General features: G+C 27.5%; 1 protein-coding gene across 3 annotated transcripts in view; it reads left to right on the top strand.

The window, feature by feature from the left end:
* Nucleotides 1-4141: 4141 nt before the first annotated feature.
* LOC119611877 (kinesin light chain) overlaps nt 4142-21580 on the top strand; it is a 317508-nt gene continuing 300069 nt past the window's right edge. For 2 of the 3 annotated variants that reach the window (XM_037967584.1, XM_037967600.1), the window contains exon 1: nt 4411-4428. The gene's annotated coding sequence lies outside the window, so the exon portion shown is untranslated. Of the gene's footprint in view, nt 4314-4410; nt 4429-21580 lie in introns of those variants that run through there. The other variant, XM_037967591.1, reaches the window with a different exon arrangement.

Consider the following 21580-nt stretch of genomic DNA (forward strand, 5'->3'; position numbering starts at 1 on the left):
TTGTGCATTTGCGTCCCGGGTGTTTTGAAGAGCTTCGGAGGAGTATTTGTACGTGCATGTACATCAGCATTTGTAGGATAGACGGTTTTTACGTTCTATTAACTATTTTTTTACATAAAAATGTCTGCGGCATATAAAAACAAAATAATTTAAAACACAAAATAAAAAATAAAATAACAAAAGTAAATAAACTTTGACAGTTAGAAAATAAAAAACAACATAATCAGCTGTCTTATTTACTTCACCTGTAAATTAATACATCTTGGGTGGTATTAGATGACATGTATTTTACATACATATGTACTGCCACTTTTTTATCCATATGTAATTCCGAATGATTGTCAAAATTGTTATTTTGATTCATAATTTTTGCTATCACACCTGCCTGTGTTTTTCCGTATGACATAGCCTATAAATGTAATCAAAGATGTCTTTTTAATGTGTAAAAATTGCTAAAATTATTAATGTTCTTTATTGATTTTCTTTAATTAATTGTTTTCAAAAAATTTTATTTCAAAACAAAACAGCTGTTTTGCTTAAGTTAGTCATACGAAAATAGAGCACGCTCTAATCGAAAAAAAAAAATACATAGAATGAGCGCCAAAAGTGAGTAAACACCACTGAAATAATTTATTTTTTTAAGATAGCGAGAAAAGTAAATGAGAATAGTCGAATGAATTTCCAAAAATAAATACAATTATTTATTACTTATAAAATATTTAAACAAAAACAACAATTCATGATAAAGAAGAATTTTTTTATACTTAAAATCAAAAATATCTCAAATATTTCACACCAAAAGTTAGTATACACTTTCATGATTATTAAAGATACATAAAGAAAATTGAAAAAAAAAAATAACTTTGAATACTTAGTTGGACCTCCCTTAGCCTTTTTTACACATTTTAGCTTATTTGGCATAGATTCTGCTAATTTTCTGGTATATTCGGGTGGAATTTTGACCCATTCATCTAATAATGCTTCCATTAGTGTTTCTTTGCTTGAAATCTTTCTTTTTCGGATCTTGCGGTCCAAATGATCCCATAGATTTTCAATGGGATTAAGATTCGGCGATTGTGGAGGGTGATTCAGCATGTTTGGTGTGTTTTGTTGTATTACAGAGCAAATGATTAGTTCTAATAAATTTAAAGAATGCTTAAATTGTATTTTCTTACAAAAAATTGAAGAAAACTAGCAGTAAATCTAACGGTTTTAGCAAAAAATATAATGAGAGGAAAAGTGTATACTCACTTTTGCTGCTTTTTTTAGTTAATCTCTTTATCTACATAGTGTATATATATAACAATATTGTTTAATTTGTTAATATTTAATAGATTTAAAAATTAAGCCATAACGTAGAAGTCAGCTGCCGCCATCCGGGTAAATACTACATATCCGTTTCTTAACATTAAGTGTTCCGGAAGAGATTTTTTTAGTTAATCACGTTATCTACACAATTTTAATATAAAATATAAAACATTATTGTTTAATATGTTAACATTTAATAGAAAAAATATTTTTCTTAAATAACATATTTGTATACATACCAATTATGCCATTATTTAAATAAAATGATATTTGTTTACGAGATGCTTGGTATTTTCAGATTTTTTACATAAATAATTCAAAATATTAACGAAGTTTTTCTCCGTTTAACGGACATTTTTAAATATAAAAATGTAAACAATAAAAAACTTTGACAGCTACGTAAACCAGGCAAATTAAGAAAAAAATTATCAGCTGATTGAATAACACCACCTTATATGAATTCGCCTTGAACAACATTGTTTTTTTTTTCACTTTTAATTTCAACAACAAATATTTAATGTCAAAAAATAAAAATTATTTTTTTCGTTTGTACAAAAAAAGATTCTTTTCGGGCTATTAAATGTATTTTAAATGTGAAAAAACTAATGAAATAGAACGTTAAGTGATAAAAAATACTTTAAAGTTCTATAAGCCACAAATTTTTGGGACAAAGTTTTGAAGTTTTGAGAGAGAGTAACATTCTTACATGTGTGTTGGAGTTACTCAGAACTCGTCTGTGAGAGGAGCGTTATGTTATTGTTGTAAAAAACGGCACAGTTTCATTTCTTGGTGTTCAGTGTCTGTAACACCATGTCTAGAATTAACAAATATTATAATATATAGAGCAACTGTCAATTCAATGCATAGAGAAAACAAAATGTTGATTTTATATATGCAAAATTTAAAAAACATATTTTGTAAATGATCACTAAGTTCACTCAAATTTAAAAAAAAAAATCAATTTTAGTTGCACAAAAATAAAATTCTATACAAATTTTACAATAATATGACGTTTGTTATCAAGAAAAGACAAAGTTAACTAAATAATAGTTTTGACAACCTCGACCTAGCGAAGTTTTATCTTTATTTTATAGTTTCTATAACCCCGTGCCTATATAGGACAAATATTTATCACAACACTTGCTGATTTTACCACGACAACTTACATATAATTTTACTGAAATAATGATATATTTAATAAAAACAGTTAAAATTAAATTAAAATTTTTTTCACTTTTTCACTAAATTCACTAAAACTTATGTTAAAAATCAATTTTAATAGCACAAAAACAAAATTCTAAATAAATATTACAATAAAATGACGTTTGTTATCAAGACAACGTTATCCAATCAATTGTTAAGACAACATTGTCATAACGGCCATATAACGGTAATACATGCTGTTTGTACCAGCTAATTTTTTATCATAACGTTTAGCATAATAAATATTTGTCTAGTATAGACATGGGGTTATGCCGTGTCTATATTAGACAAATATTTATTTTGCTAAACGTCGAATTGTTATCATGCTAAAAAATTAGTAGGTACAGACGGCAATTATTAGCGTTATAACGTCGTTATGACAGTGTTGTCTAAACAATTGTTTAGACAACGTTGTCTTGATAACAAACGTCATTTTATTGTAAAATTTGTTTAGAATTTTGTTTTTGTGCAATTAAAATTGATTTTTAACATAAGTTTTAGTGAAATTAGTGTTTATTTACAAAATTTGCAATTAATTTTAATTGTTTTTATTAAATATATCATTATTTCAGTAAAATTATATGTAAGTTCAATAAAATTATCTGTGAGTTGTCGTGATTAAATCAGCATTTTGATACCCCTAAGCATTAACATAAACAAAAAACTGAAAATTTTTCTGCCGACGTTTTGTCAAGTGCTATGATAAATATTTGTCTAATATAGACACGGGGTAATGAACACAATTTGACATAACATTACGATTTAGGAAAAGTCGACTTTTCGAACTTTTTTACTTTTGTCAATTTTTACCGGTCTTTTCCGATTTATTCGAATTCTAGACAATTTTTGGCAAATTTTTTGCACGAAGGGCTTTTTTTGATCCTTAATCTGTCCTACTATACTCCAAGTTTTTGGCGCGACACTCTTTAGATTACAGTTTACCAGCAACGATTTTTCTAACCATTTTGGAGGAATCCAATTTTTTGCACGGAATGATTTTTACAATCCTTACCATATCTCCTCCCATATTCCAAGGAGTGTTTGGCGCGACACTTTTAGATCCTGTATAATTTACCATTAACGATTTTACTAACCATTTTGGAGGAATCCAATTTTCCAAGGATCTACTCTACCAATTTTTTTGCACGGAAGGATTTTTGAATCCTTACCATGTCACCTACTATATTCCAATTAGTTTTTGGCGCGACACTCCTTAGATCCTATACAGATTACCAGCAACGATTTTTTTCTCTACCGGAAGGAATTTTTCCATCCTTACAATGTCTGCCACCATATTCCAATTAGTTTTTTGCGCGACACTCCATAGATCCTGTATAATTTACCAACAACGATTTTACTGACCATTTTGGAGGAATCCCATTTTACAAGGATCTACTATACCAGCAACAATTTTACTGACCATTTTGGAGGAATCTAATTTTCCAAGGATCTACTCTACCGATTTTTTGCACGAAAGGATTTTGTGATAAGCATAAAGACATCTTGCAAAGTCAAGTTGCTTTAAAATTTCCTGCAGTCTACGTCACGTAAACAATTAAAACTTATTTTGAATATTTATGTGAAAACTCGAAAGAAAAATTTGTAGGTGTAACTGCAGTATAACGTCATAGGTAAATGTTGAGTTTTGCAATCCCTATTAGTTATCGAAAATCTTGTGAAACGATTACAAATGTTTGGGTATCAATCATTTGGCCAGCGGAACAAACAATATTAATTATTTTTTCTATTGAACGATTAGCCTTACATTTCTCTAATTAAATATAAAAGCATTTTCAGTAATTGTAAGTAAATAAAAAAAGACTTCATTGAAAATGTGTTTTAAAAAAGTAATCGCGTATGAGTCATTAAGCCTCGCCTATTTTTAATACATTGTTTTCAAGTGCATTTTTAATGTTGGTAAATATAAAAATAATAGATCGCAATTGAGAAAGATTCGTGTTTTTCTCTGACATGACATACACCATATCTTTCTTTTACGTGCCACTCTGATATTTCCCATTTTTTTAGGTGTAAAACTATATGTATTACATACATATGTAAGTATGTATATACATTAGGGCATATCCCGTAGACTACTTTTTAGGAGGAATACCTCTAAAACGATGCGTTTCAATTATTTTTACATTGAAACACTATTTTTTGAAAAGATCCTCAGTTCCCTACCAATTATTGAAAATCTTGATCTCAATATATGTTAGAAAATATGGTAAACAAAATTTTATTTTATAAACGGTTTATAAATTAGAAATTAGATTTTGACTGTGTGCCAAACGGCAGCAAAGTTCTATGGTAAAATAAAATTTTCTTATGGTGGAAAATATCACTTTTGCTGTGCCAAACTAAATCTTTTTTGATTACACTAAATTTTGACAATTGTCAATAATTTCACGAGAAAATCTGCATTTATTTTAGTAAAAGAAACACTTTTATTGATTTTTTATTATTAAAATAAATTTCTACAATCACAAATGTATTATAAACTAAAATTATAAAATATTTTATTTTTTGTATTTTCAAATTTTTATTTTCATTTGTCAAAAATTTATGTAGCCCGATGAGCTAGTAAAATTTTATTCACCTCATATCTATCAAAAATTTACATTTTTAAGTAAATTGTTACCGATTGGCACACACTCTTTGTATGGAAATTTTGTTTTATAAACCCTTTATAAAATAAAAATGTTGTTTGTAAATAAGTCTACTCTATTTTTATAAACGTCAAATATGTAGCTTAAAACAACTTCAATAAACCATTGACAACTAGAAGAATTTGATTGTAGGCTCGACCCTTCTTTAAGCCAACAATAAGTTGATTTTTAACAATTTTTTTTTACTCAGATAAAGCTTTTATAAATATAAAGTTATTTTAGGTTGATAGCAAAAACTAATTATGATTTAAAATAAAATCTAAAAATAACAATTTTTTTTTTATTTATTTATTAGTAGTATTTAAAATACTTTTCAAATATCAAATTTTACAATTGTTTAACAATATATTGTATCTTAAGCTCTAATTTACATTTCTTATAAATTCAACATTCGTTTCTTTTTTTTATATTAATTGGCATCGAGTTATATAGTCTTAGTCCTTTGTAGAAAAGTGATTTTTGCATTGCGCTATTTTCTGCGCGTAGAATTCTAAAATCCTGTCCATTTCTTAAATTATATGGTTGTACATCTCCTACATATCTCAATTGTTCAACTAGATATTCTGGCGCCTTTCCTCTTTTCATTTTCTGTATTAACATTACAGTATTTAGTTCTATTCTTTTTTTGATATTTAACCATTTTAGTGCATTTAACATCTCATCTATTGGAGTATATCTGTCACATTTAAGTATTGCACGCATTGCTTTATTTTGTAGTTTTTGGAGTCTATTTAATTGTTGTTCTGTACAGCATGTGTATAATATTGTTGATCCATATTCGAAATGTGGTTTTATAATAGTATTGTATATATTTATTGCTGTTAGTAAATTTATTTTATTTCGCATTCTTTTGAAAAATCCAATTTTACTTCCTATTTTTTTGCATATATATTCGATATGGTTTTTTAATTTTAGCTCGTTATCTATTATGAAGCCTAGATTTTATATTCTTAACTTTTTCTATTATTACGTCGTTAATTCATTTTTAACCATTTATTAATATTGTCTATGTCTGCTTGTAAGTTATTGTTGCATATCTCTTCTGTTTCTGCTTCCGTAAATATTAGAGTGTCATCTGCATATAATACAATTTCACATTTTTCCAATACGTTTTGCATATCGTTTATGTATATAATAAATAATAATGCACCGAGTATTGATCCTTGAGGTACACCGAATCCATTTTCAATCTCAGTTGATTTTATGTTGTTCACTTTTGTTATCTGCCTACGATTATTTAGATATGACTGAAACCATTTTAGTTCATTTTCTTGTATACCGTATTTATATAATTTTCTTAGTAATATCTCTCTGTCTATTGTTTCAAATGCTCTTTTAAAGTCTAGGAAAATTGACAAAATTTTGTTATTATTTTTTGTATATTTCCATCTATTTATCACATAGTTGACAGCTGTTTCGCAAGAATATTTTTTTCTAAAACCCGATTGGTATTTTGAAAAAAGTTTATGTTGTTCCATGTATTCATTTAACTGATCCTTTACAACTTTTTCAATAATTTTTTCACACGTTTTTAGGGAGTTTATTGGTCTAAATTCTTCACACATTGTCGTATTATTAACCTTTTCTATAGGTGTAATCATCGATTCTTTCCAATTGTTAGGGAATATTCCATACTTTAATGAGTTATTTATTATTCTTAACATAATTTTTCCTGTTGTGTCCCAATTGTCTAATATAATGTTGATTGATATTTTACAATAGTCAGGTTTTTTCTTAATACTCTTACATATACATTTTAACTCTTGTAAATCTATTGCACGAAATTTAAACTTAGTTTGTATGTCTTCTATCTTATTTTCATATTGCACATATTCAATGGTATTGCTAATTTTCTTAATACTATTTACAAAGTAATTATTAAAATTTATAGCTATTTGCATACTATCCTTATATTCTAATTGGTTAAATATCACAGTTTTTATCACGTGTTTTGGTTTCCTTAAGACTAATTCTTTTATTTTATACCACATTTCTTTTTGGTTATTTGTATTACATATCCTATTATTTATATAATTATTTTTTTCATTTTCAATTTTAACTTTATATTTATTTCTTATTTCTTTATAAATATTCCAGGCTTCATTTGTATTTTCATTAATTGCTCTATGATATTTAACAATTTTCTCATTTTTTAAATTTCTAAGTTCGTTATTAAACCAGTTATTTTTATTTGAATATATTTTCTTTTTAATAGTGAATTTTTGTACTGTTTTTTCTAGGCAATTGTCAAAGTTTAAAACATATTCATCTATATTGCTTATTTCATCACAATGTCTTATTGCACTTATGTTGTTATATTGTAATATTGCACTTAGTTCTTTATTAAAGTTTATTTTACTATATTTAAAAAATTTGTAAATAAAATTTCAGAAAATTTTTAAACAATTAAATTTTTGGGAAAAAAACTCAAATCTAGGCATTATTGGATTAATGCATGAATATTTGAGAATATTCCAATTGGCCAGCACTATTTTTAGGCAATTTAGAAATGCCCGTCTGTCAACCAAATGATGGACAAAATCATTTGATTTGCTTTTTTTCAAAGTTTGTTGGTTAAATATAATGCCATATAGTAATTAATCATGTAAATTATATTGATTAGTGTTATTTATACTAAAGCAAAATATATTTTTGAACATATGGTGTTTAAGCAAATAAATAGTTACATATATATAAATATGTATATCAATCTCAATAATCTTATTAGTGATTGCCATTTCGGTTTTCATAAATCTCATAGTACCACATCTCAATTGTTAACTCTTACTGATAGACTAAGACATGTTCTTAACAAGAATGGAGTTAGTGTTCTATTAGCCTTGGATTTATCCAAGGCTTTTGATAAAATTAATTACAATAATTAGGCCCGATAGAGGCCTAGGTGTATTTCTTCGGATTTGATGTACAGTTAATCACAAAAATAAGTATACAGAAATACTAACGATTGGTTTTATTTAAAAAACATATTATTTTCTCAAAAAACAAGAAAGTAACACATTTATTTATTAAAAACAATTATGATAATTATTATTCACTACTTTTTTTCTTCATATTTTGGTTCTTTGAGTTCTCATTTAAGCTAAAGTTAATAAGGTGCAAAATTTACGTCACAAAAGTAAGTATACAGATCATTTCAGTATATATTTGGTTTAATGATATTAACAAAATTTATGAAAATTTTACTTGTATTAATATAATTACTTTTTAATAAAATATTTTTTACACAATAACTTGGAAAAAATCTACTTTTAGTTCCGAAATCTTGAAATTTGGGCCGATTGGCTCCGGAATTAATTAGAACAGTTTTTTCTTATTTCTACGATTTTTTTCCACTTTAGAACCCGGATTGTGGATCTGGTGGTCATTGAACCCTCCAAATGATGCATTGGAAATAGAATTTTTAACTTTTGAAAAGAGTTGTTATTTCGAAATTAATGTTATATGCATGGATTTGGCCATTTTGAACACAGTACGTTCTTAAAAACCCGAAATTTAACTCCGATTTCTTAAGACTTACAACATAAACTTTAAAATTTGGATAATTCTATATATTTTCTTTAATTTAAACAGGTTTTCCAAATACTCCGATTTCCAAAGCATACAATAATGCTACCAATCATATCTTGATATACTCGATACAATAACCATGTTTTATGGATCGGACATTTTATTTGTTCTAGTAACAAATTAAGATGTATCCGTGTTCAAAATTGTTCAATTCGTATTCATACCACCAATTGAGTCTGATTTAATATAAAAATCTTACTATTTTGGACAATAATCAATTTCAGAACCGATATGTAGTGTAAGTTATTGACATGGTCACCATTTGACGATTATTGGTAGTATTTAGGAGTGTGTAATGGATGATTGGAACCAAAAAACTTGTTTTAATTAATGGATACTAGTGCAAATATTATTAATATCGCATTTTAAGACATAAATTTTAGGAAATCGCCGTTAAATATCGAATATGTACGCTATACTATGTTAAAAACGGCAATGTTCCGCAATGGATTGTAATTATTGTAAAGAAACAATTAATTTAAAAGTTAAAATATCGTCTTCCAATGCATCATAATGAACAAACGAGGGATATTATTGAATACCCGATCCAAAACTCCGGGGGTTTAATGTTCTTAAATAGGAAAAAATGCTCCTATAAATAATATTCAGATCAATTACCAAAAATTTCAATTTTTCGGAACAAAAAGTGAATTTTTTCCATGTTATAGTGTACAGAATATTTTATTATAAAATAATTACATTCAAACAGGTAAAATTTTCATGAATTTTGTTAATATCATTAAGCCAAATACATATTGAAATTATCTGTATACTTACTTTTGTGGCGTAAATTTTGTACCTATTTAACTACACCTTAAATGAGAACTCAAGTAACCAAAATAACCCGGAAAAAAGTAGTGAATAATAATTATCATAATTGTTTTTAATAAATAAATATGTTACTTTTTTGATTTTTGAAAAAATAATATCCTTTTTTAAATAAAACCAATTGTCAGTATTTCTGTATACTTATTTTTGAGATTAACTGTATATACATCCTCCTTTCAAACTAACTAACTAATAACAACAATTTGATAAATAAGATTTATACATATTTTAAATTCAGCCGTGCTTCTTGCAAAATGGTTCTCTCTTACCTTTCAAACAGACAGCCTCAGACAGGTCTTTTGTGGAAACTCGTTCGCCTAACCTATTATGTATTAGTGGTATACCTTAGGGATCAATTTTAGGACCCCTGTTTTTCATGCTTTACATGAACTATTTTATAAGCCATATTAATTTACCAACCTCTGATATCTTCTTATATGCAGATGATATTCATTTACTTTTCTTAGGTGAGAGCCAATTTCTTGATTCCTTGAATGAACGTATTAATTATACTTTAACTATTACCGATTCCTGGATGTGTAACAATTTTGTACACATTAACGTGAATAAGACAAAGGCTATGAGTTTCGGATTAAATAATAAATCCCTCCTTAATTTAAGGATGTCCCATAATCCTGTCGAAATTGTTGATAAATTGCGCTTTTTAGGTGTAATTTTAGACGAGAAACTTACTTTTGTCAAACATATTAACTCAGTAAAGTCTAAAGTTTGTTTTGCTTTGAGAAGGTTGTATAGCCTGAGCTATTATCTTCCTCTAAATATCAGATTTATGGTTGCTAATTTGTTACTCCTTTCAATTGTTAACTACGATTTGGAAGTTTATTATGCAGTATATCGTTCTACCCTGAAAGAGGTCAATAAGATAGTCAATAGAATTGTTAGGTACATTTATGGATTGACGTTACATGACCGTGTCTCTACTCACTAAACAATTTTTGCCGAATTCGTAACGAGTTCGTACCGACAGTCTTCACAAGTTGCCGATTTCGTATCCGAATTCCGTCAGAATTCGTTACGAAAATCGTGTGAAAGGTTGCTCGGAATTCGGAACTCTATGTCTGAGGAAATTCGGAAAAATGTGCAGAGTTGTCGGTCAGATTTCGGTACGAAATCTGATGTAAATTTCTGGGGAAATTCTGAAGGAATTTTAGACAAATCTGATTGAAGTCGGACAAATGTCTGATCAAATATAAGAAAATCTGATAAATGTCGGATAAATGTCTGATAAAATGTCCGACAGTTCAAAAATCTGATCAAGTATAAGATGATATATCAATATAAGATGATCAACGTCTGATGAAAACTATTTTCATATATATAATTTATTATGGTTTAATTTTATTAATTTTAATAATAATTTATAAGCTTCCATTATTCATGACTTCGTAAGGGTACATAAATAAATAATAGAAACTTATAGATTATTTTTAAAATTAATAAAATTAAACCATACTACTTACATATTATATACGAAAATAGAGTTCATTATATACATCTATTTAAAATTATATAATTAAACCATAAAAAATTATGTAATTTTTTTCTAATTTTTGTGTATTAACAAAGTTTAAAGAAATTTAAACAATAATCATCACATATACAGATGTTGTTTACTTGATTTCCAAAGACCAACTGAGGAAATATTAAATTAAATTCCCTTTTAAAGTACAGTTGGCGAAATTCAAAATATAAACAGGTTTTTGTATGATTTTTATAAAAAAAACAAAATTTCCTTCAGATAATGTGCAGAGTTGTCGCAAAGTTTTCTTACAAAAGTACTGAAAATGGGAACAAAATGACCCAGCAAAAAATATCAGAAAATGTGCAGACTATTCTGTTAAATATCTAAAGGAAATTTATATTATTCGCTTAATTGTCTTCAGAAAATGTACAGACTATTCTCCTTTATGTCTAAAAAATAATATAGGAATAAAAAGCAAATTGTCCTCCGCCAATGTGCAGATTTGTCTCATAATTGTCGTAACACTGAAATTCCCTTTCGACAATGTGCAGACAAGTCTGATGTTAATATTTTAATACTTCAGAATACAAACAGTTTGTCGATTATTCTGTAAAATGTCTAAGGGAAATTTAGATATTCTTTAAAAATTCTGATAAAGTATGTAACGAACTTCCGGTTGTCCGGATTGGAAGCTGGGGTATACTCAGCCACTCCAGGTCCTCTTTTATTTTTAAAAGATTAAGTTCGGTTTTGTTCTTCTATTATTATTATTTTTTCTTTATTATTCTTTTCTTTTATTTATATTGGTTTAATCTTTACAAAAAAAATAGTTCTTATCTTCTCTACGAGACAGTGGCCAACTTTCACCTCTAACTCCTGTCTACCAATATCGAATGTAATCCGCTATTGGTTAATAAAATCTCTTTTGGATGTAAATCCAAATTCCCTAAATTCCTAGATGTTATCCAGGAATTTCCTCATGCTCTTCTGAACAATCCTACCACTGACTCATGTATACCAAATCGAATGGGATTCGTTTGGTAGTGTAACTCTGTTTGGATGTAATCCAAACACCTAAACTTCTTGGATGTTATCCGAGAAATTCCTAACAGTATTCTCCTCACTTTGTTTTATTGGATGTAATCCAACAGAATCTATGTGTACTGTTCTGATTGTAAACCAGAGCAATACTAAAAGTACTTAAATTTCGCAACGTCTTACCACCTCGCTGTTACACACCAGAGAAGAGAGTTATACGCTGCGATCCAGCCTTTTTATATTCATTTCTTTGTCGCTTTGTCGCATTCTCCCTGCTTTTCTTATTTCCTTTTACACAGCCTCTCTTCTCACAGTTCACCGCATGCTGCATCCAACTTGCTCTCATTTTTTTCTCACTCATATGTTCATAGCTTTCAGTTTCCATTATTCCATTCTCTCTGTATGTTTTTCTCCATCGCTTCCATCCCATAAGGTCTCCAATTATTTTCTCTTTTGTTCGCACTTTGTTTTCTATTCCCACATACTCTCGCTCTTCCTTGTCTCTCCTGTAACTAAAGAAGCTTGAACTACTGACAAATGTAATTCACCATCTTTCGATGGATGTGATCCATCGTAACTCAAATACTGGTGAATGTAATTCACCACCCAAAAAAAAATATCATCACCTTAACAAATTTAAATTTTTTTTTGTTTTATTATATTTATATTTTGTTTACATATAAGTACATACATATGTATGTAGGGGAAAATCTTCAGAAGATTTTCTTCCTCACAAGTATAAGAATTATTTCAGAAAATTTCTGACATCAGACATGTCTGAAAAAATTGTTTACTGGGTAGATATCCGAGAGCATTAAGGAATAATTTTGTATTTTTCCACTCTATGAACAATCATTTGTGGTCAGAGTTTCTCGAATCTGGAATAGACTACTTAACAATTTTAAAATTTTCTCATTTAACTTGCCAAAGCCAAATTGTTTTTCTACGCCTTCCTATCTTCCGAATTGTCTTAATGTTCCTTGTTAGTGTGATGTGTATATTATCTTTTTATATTATAATGATAATATAGTTTAATTGTTATATTATTTTTATATCTTATATGTAAGTATCAGAGATGGGGGTAGTGCACTAATTTTTATCTATCACTAATAATTAGTGGTAGTTCAAAATTTTTCACTACTTTTATTTAAGTTTAGTGATGAATTGAAAAATATAAGCCTCACTCAACAATAGTGATAGTGATATTTAAAATTGAAAAATATAAGCCTCACTCAACAATAGTGATAGTGATATTTAAAATTTTTAACTAAAAATATTTTAAAAATAGTTAAAATATTTGTTTTTACAGCCAAGTGAAATATTTTTTTCTACACTAAATTATTAGTTCAAAAAATATTCCTGCACTATTTTTTTTTCAAAGGAGAAATGTTTTACTAAATTGAAAGTTTAAGTTAATAAGCCAGTCTAGAAATGGTCCAAGTCATGAATTCATTCAAGTCAATGAATAAAACTTTCATTATTTACAAAGTTTCCAAGCCATTGCTTAATAAAAAACATCCAGTAACCACATCATTTTGGCAACTGGTAACGCAGCTGAAGTGGCGATCGAGACACATAATCGACCTATTAATTTATTTCTCCGAGGAGAGTCCACCATTCCGTTAAAAGAAAATAATCGTTCTACTGGAACAGTTTTGGAATTCAGGTGTTTCATTTCTCATTTATAGTGTCATCACTATCAAAATCTGTATTTTCCATTTTAATAGATGTATCTTTTAAAAAATTAATGATTTATTGTCTTAAAATTCTTTAATTTTCATTTAAAAAAATTAGTGCAAAGAAAATTATTGCAGCCATTTGTTAGTGACTGTTAAAATTTTTAACTATTTGAGTGTAGTGCTTTTTTCTACACTATCACTCAATTGAGTTGTAGTTAAAAAAATAAAGTTATCACTAAAAAATATTAGTGCTAAAAATATAAGCTTCACTACCACTAAGCTGATGAAAATTAGTGAAAAATATATTTTTTGAAATAATATTTAATGAAATGTTGATTTAACTAAATATTTAGTGCACTACCCCCATCTCTGGTAAGTATTAATGCATTTATGAATTCTTCCACATTTTTATAAAACTTTTAACCATATATGGCCCATAAGGGCTCGGTTAAATAAATAAATGAAATAAAATAAAAATAAATAAAATTTATCAAAAATTACAAGGAAAATAAGTAAAAATAACAAAATATGCAATATTGATGTATATTTTGTCGCCAAATATCCGTTATTCGGATACCTGAACAGAAGTTGCAACAAATGAAATTATAATTTTCAACAATCAAAAATTTGGTAGCAACTGCTGCGCAATTGAAGTAGCAATGCCCGTCAAAAAAGTCTGGAAAAAGATGTAGTATTTTCATCACTACTAGTAATCCGAAGTGCTTCAAATTCCGGTGAAACCCTATGAATTTTTCATTAGCGTGTCATGTTTGTTCATTTTTGACAACTTTGAACTACATTTTATATTATTTTTAGAAGCAGTAAAAATCCCATATTTGGATGCCAAAAATAAACCACAATCTTTCAATGACACGCTTATCTAATTTCATTGGTTTTTCACCAAAATTTGTTGTATTTAGAATATGTTATTTGTAGTGACTTTTCTACATCACATTCCTCGCTTTAGGATTTTCATTTGTAAGGAAATATTTGGTTTATAAAAACGAAAAATATGTAATCGCATTTTTAGATGTGATTAAGATGATAAGGGTTATAACACCTTCAATAATAGCTTTGCCTAGAACTTTTCTGGCTAAAGAGAATTAATGAATTTTCTCTTCGTACTTATAAAAAGTACGGGAACAGAAAAAATAAAATTTCTCTTTCAATAAATTTGTATTGAAGATTATTCATATAAATTTCTACTGAAATTAAAATAAAATTGAAAAACTACAATCACACATACTTATTTATGAAAATAAATCAAAAATATCAAACATTTTTTGTTTTCAATGTATTTTTTTAAACAAATAATTTATTTGACATTTTTTTCTATTTGCCAGAAAAAAATTTTCTGGCTAAAACCTGCAAGTTCTGGCAAAGAGAAAATAATTTTAATTGCTCAAATTTGTTCTCTTTTACAATTTCTGGTAAAAACCTGCAAACTTGACAAGTAAAGGAACAAAGCTAATGTATTTTAAAATAAATATAAAAATAATTATATATTAACGCTTGTATTTATAAAAAAATCTTATTTTGCTTTTAATGCACTCAATAGTTAAAGCACACTTTAGCCTTAAAAACCATTAATAAAATTGTGATATTCACAAAGAAATAATAAACGTATATTAACTATTGTGCTAATTTATGTTTAAGTTGGCAGCACTGTACAATATGGCTGTCATTTTATGTGTTAGTGTTGCGTACAATTAGGATAAAATATTCGTTGATTCGGTTTTCTTAATTTCATATTTTTGTTTATAATAGATTTTTGACAATAAAAACAAACTTTTAAGAAAAATAAATATATATATGGCTTTAATAAATGTCTATTTAGTTCAGATGTATAAATATAACATATAATTTCTAATTATTATTAAAAGTATCCGAATAACGGATATTTTGCGACAAAATATACATCACTATGACACATTTTCTTATTTTTACTTATATTCCTTGTAATTTTTGATAAATTTTTGCAAATATTGATAAATTTCTTTGATATTTGACTAATTTTAATGCCGGCGAATATATTTTGCATTAGTATAACACTAATCAATATAATTTACATGGTTAATTACTTTATGGCATTATATTTAACCAACAAAGTTTGAAAAAGCCAAATCAGATGATTTTGTCCATCATTTGGTTGACAGACGGGCATTTCCAAATTGCCTAAAAATAGTGCTGGACAATTGGAATATTGTCAAATATTCATGCATTAATCCAATAATGCCTAGATTTGAGTTTTTTCCTCAAAATATAATCGTTTAAAAATTTTCTGGGATTTTATTTACAAATTTGTAAACGTTAAAATTAGAATTTTTAGATTTTATTTTAAAAGAAACCATAATTACTTTTCGCAATCAACCTAAAATTACCGGAAAAATCTTTATCTGAGAAACAAATTGTTAAAAATCAAGTTATTGTTGGCTTAAAGAAGGGTCGAGCCTACAATAAAATTCTTCTAATTGTCAATGGTTTATTGAAGGTGTTTTAAGCTATTTCACGTTTATAAATACGATTTTCCTGAATTTTGCCTAAAATTGTTTAATAAACCTAAAATAAGTTTTTATAAATACAGCCGTAATTATATAACAATATTAATTAATTTATATTACTTAATCTAGCTTTAAATACAAAGAAATAAAATCAACTCTGATTTTTGACACAACAAATCAGAGTTGCTTTTTAGCTTATTCTTAAAAACAGCTGCTACGTTCATACGTAGAAACTAACTACACATAAACAGTCAACGGAACGTTGCCTTTACAGTTGACAGTTGTTTAGATTCTGCAAAGATTTCATTAAATAATTGCTTATATGTATCTGGTGCTGTAGAATGTTTATTATATTGTACCAAACGATTTTCAAATTAATTGGGTTCTAATAACCGCGGTGGTAAATTTTCTATTGTTGAGCCATATTTTTTTTAATTAAATATTTTAGCCAGTTTATGTGTATAGATGGAAATTTTTGATCATTTTTTCCTACTTAGCATAGTAAGATGTTTCTGAAAAAGAGTTGATTGGAAGATAAGGATTTTGTGTAATATACGAAATTTCAATTTGTTAGCATGTATTTGAAGGTTATCGATTGTTGATGAAAGAAATTTAATAATATTTAATCTACTGGTTAATTCTCTTTTCAGAAAATCATAGTGGAATTTAAAGTTATATTTGCAATAAAAATATAGGCCTAATATTTTAGTTATCGACATTATTTACATTGGTGTTATTGTACATTATATTTATAGTATTACAGTTTCATTTATTGCAAATGTGTAAATGTTTTGTTTTTTCAAATGAAATATCTGCACCTGAGTAGGAGGACCAGTTGGAAATAGATTGTAGAGCATTTTCAAAACTGTTTTTAATTTCGTCACCGGATTGCGCATTCCCTATAAGATAGAGATCGTCTGCATTTATAGTGACTAATTTTATTATTGCTTTTCAAAATGCGACTTAAATCGTCCATTGCGATAATAAATATTGTTAAGACAATGGAGATCCTTGGGTAATGCCATTGTATAACGAAAACAGATTTGAAATTGCCTTGTTAATACGTACTTTAAATTTTCGATTAACTAAAAATGATTTTATAATATTAAACATATTTGGTCCAATGGACCAGTTTGCCAGTTTTTGGAGAACAATATGTACACCAATCTTATCAAAAGCTTTAATAAAGTCAATTGATAGTATTGATGCATGTCTTTTCGTAGAGTGATTTTTACATATAATGTGATTTAAAGACAATAAAGAGACGGCAGTGCTAAGGCTAAGATTGAAATCCAGTCTGGTTGTTAGATAACAGATTTTGTTTTTTTTATATACCTCATTAAACGCCTTGAAATAATTTTTACTAGAATTTTTGTTAGACATGGCAAAAGTTAAATACGTCTAAAAGTGTCAATGTTCTCCATGGATTTCCCATTTTTATATATTGCAATTACAAGAGCGGTTTAAAAAAATTGTGGGATTATCCCAATTTCAAATATTTTATTAAATAATTTTAATATGCGTTCTTTAAAAAAGGGTAATTTTTCAGCATAGAGTATGGTATTTTATCCATACCAGGTGTTTCTAAAGGTAGATGTTTTGAAACTAATAACTAATAATTTCTCCAATATTAATGCCTTCTTGGGAGTGGATGATATTTGAAGAGGAGAAAGTATTTTACTGCTTTAAAAAATACTAGCGACTGGCATAATTGCCAGTCAATTTCTGAATTCCCTGCCATAAGTGTGCAGATGATGATGAAGGATTGAATTGTTCAGTAAATTACAAAAACGAATTACGTTTTGCAATCTTTTTAGCCCTGTTAAATAGAGCATTTTTTCTTTAATATGTTATTAGGTTTTCAGTAGACATATTTTTACCAATTTTTTTCCAAGAGTCTTGTTTATCTGCAGACCACAAAGGCACTATTCTCTTATTGATTGTGTTACCAGTAGAAACTGGGGCGTTTCATTTGCCGATAGACGGATAATCTTTCTTAATATCTCCGCTTCTTTATTAACATTGTCTGATATTTCAAATTTGTGGTTAAATTCTAATTCTTAGATTGATAGAGATTCCAGTTAGCTTTTTAGGTATTAATTTTTGAGGGAGGATGGATCGTTACATGATTATCAAAGATAATGCGTGTATTTATTGGGAAATGGTCGCTATTATAGAAATCATTTATTATACACCAATAACACATTGGTATAATGGAGATGGATGCAATAGACAGATCTGTGTGGGAAAATGTATTATGAGTGCTGAAATGTATGGGAGAACCATCATTTAAAGTGTAAAGATTATTATAGATTAAAAAGTTTTCAACAATAGTGCCTATAGTATTCAAAGTGGGAGAATCCCATAATGGGTTCCAGGGGTATTAATGCTACTAATAAGATTGATTAATTCGGAATTGTCCATAGGGTATTGAGGGGTAAAATATAGTGAAAAAAGTGAAAATGAAATCTTTGAGTTAATAGTTAGCCCAATCGCATTATTTTATGTGGAATTTTCCTTTTTATTAGAATAGCTACTCCCTGTTTGGATGTGTCATTTGGGTTGAAGAAGTGTCCGATATATGCCTTAGGAGTGATAGGAGTTAAATTATTTATTATTTTAATTTCCTGAAGACAAATTATGTCCGGATTTTTATCGGATATCAATAGTTGGAGGTTATCGTAATTATTAATGTATGTTCCATTGAATAATTGAAAGAGACATTTAATGGGGAAAAAGGGAAAAATAAGAGCGGACGGAGTATAGGAGAATATTATAACAGTTATTAATATGTTTTTTATTATATTATACTTTTTTTTACATATTTTATTCAGACCATTCGTCATCTGTTGTCATAAATATATTTCCTGAGAATCAATTTCAGAGCTCTGCTCTGAGAGATCACAGTTAAGATTAAGTTGTAAGAAATAGAGTTTGATGATTTGTTTGTTGTTGAAGGTTGCTTAGTGGTATTTTGTCTATTAAGTATCTTTTTATTTTTTAGTTTGAGGTTTATTTAATTTGTCTTGTGAATTGTTTGATACTGTTTCCATATACATATGTTGTTTTTTATTTCTATATTTTTATTGGTGTTCTCTTTGTCTTCTTTTGTAATTTGGTTATTATTTTTACTATAGGGAGTTGTTGTTATATTTGAAGAAGTTTGGTTTACTGGGGTTACGGTAAGTGGGGAGCTAGGTGTAGGGGAAATATCTTTATTAGATGAGAGCAATTGTTTAGTTGATGATGTGGCAATTATAGTGGAAATTTTGTACATTCCATGGATGATGCTGATTCTTGTGTTGAGTGGGGTGGAAGGATGCATTTCACGCATGTTGGAGAGGTTTTGCAGAGTTTGGGAGTGTGACCGAGTAATTGACAATTACTACATCTAGGGTTGACAATTACTACATAGGGTTGGGTACCTTAACCTTATATAGATTCCGGTAGGTGATATAGATCAAACGTAAGTAATAAAACCTCAGAAGGTATTTTTTACCATCTATTTCTATTTTTTTTTGCAGTAAATTACCTGAAGTAAAAAACATCATAATGTCCACTGAAGCACTTATGAGGCACTTACGGTTGTAAGTGCCGCCTCATATCTTAAATATGTTTCAATGGGTGGAATATCTAGCAACGTTTCTAGAGTCTTCTTGACATTTTGCTTATGGCACCCTGTTGTAGTTTGATATTACATTTTTTGAACAAAGAAGTCAACCAGATTATTGAATCATAAGCTAGAATTAGTCTAATTATACTTTTATAACACCAATGTGTCATAGTATACATAAAAATTGTTGACTTTCTTGTGAAAAGACAGATACCGAACCAAATTAATAAATGTTTATCGTTATTGTAAACATGAAAAAATTAAGATAACCACTTTTAAAACTAGAAACATTTTTTTAACATTGCAAAACAAAAAAATTTATGAACTGCCAAAAGTAGTAAAAGTTTTGTTTCAATTATAACATATCTTTATATTTAGATTTGTATAACATAACATTAACATAATTTCAATGCTATATATAATAAAATATTCGTAAAAAGTAAAATTCAAATATTATTCGAATATTCGATTAATCGACAAAAATTGTTGGAATTATTCATTACTCTAAATTTGAAATTTTTTATTCGTTTGAAGAAAAACAAATTTTTTTCCTCCAATAATCGAATAATTTTTATTCGAATGACAACCTTACTGTGTACGTTTCAAATACATGCCTAAATTCTAATAAATTTGTCGTAAGTGAAGGCATGAAAAATTTCACCCAATTCACTCAAGTAACTCTACTATAGGAATTGAAATATTTCACTATAATTTGGTATTCTTTTAAAATTTTATCCAATAAATATTAAAAATAACATTAATTTTATTACATTTTTGTATTTAATATTTGTTAAGTCCACTTTATCGTCCTACTTAAAATTTATTTATTTATTTGATAGTAATCTCATATAAATACAAGAAAAATATATTTAAAAAGCTGCCAGGGCTATCAACTACGTATTGGTGTTAGTTTATAATATTAGATTTTAATTCCTATGTTGGATATATAATTGTATATACACTGAAAATAATCCATGCTTAACTTTACGAAAAAAAATTTCGTAACTACTTTTTTCGTAATATATACGAAAATTTCGTGTATAATACGAAATATTGTTTAATCAACCCCTTTTCTAATTTTACGAAAGTACGAAAACCTGTCGTAATATCTTTTTTCGTATATATTAAGAAACTTTGTTTTCTTTTACAAAAATAATTTCGTTAAGACATGTAATATTTAACGGAAGTAACGAATTTTTTTCGAGTTAAATTAAACGTAGCGAGTTAAATTAAACGTAATTTTAATTTTTATGTTTTTTTAAAAAAGATAAAAATTTGTTTTTTTAATTCGCAATCTTTTTCTAAATTTACAATAATTATTTAAAAAAAACTAACATATTTATGTCTTAAAAAAAAATCGTAAAATGAAAAAATTTTTTTTTTCTAAAATTATATAAAATTGTTTTGCATTTTACTAAAATATTTCGTACAATTTCGTATATATTACGAAAGAATTTCGTGGTGCGAAACCACGAATCATTTCGTACAATGTACAACATTTTTCGTGTATATTAGGCATGGATTATTTTCAGTGTAGAGTTAATATTATATCTGGTAGGTTTTTTTAGGAAATTTAAGCCGTTATTTTGTAGAAATTTGGTTTGGAGACTTCTTAAATTAGGGCAGGTTGATAGGATATGTTCCACTGAATTAACTGATCCACAGAATTG

This window comes from Lucilia sericata, unplaced genomic scaffold, assembly GCF_015586225.1.
Source record: "Lucilia sericata isolate MDLA Ls3-8-SP2 unplaced genomic scaffold, ASM1558622v1 Contig000032F_arrow, whole genome shotgun sequence".
Lineage (NCBI taxonomy): Eukaryota > Metazoa > Arthropoda > Insecta > Diptera > Calliphoridae > Lucilia > Lucilia sericata.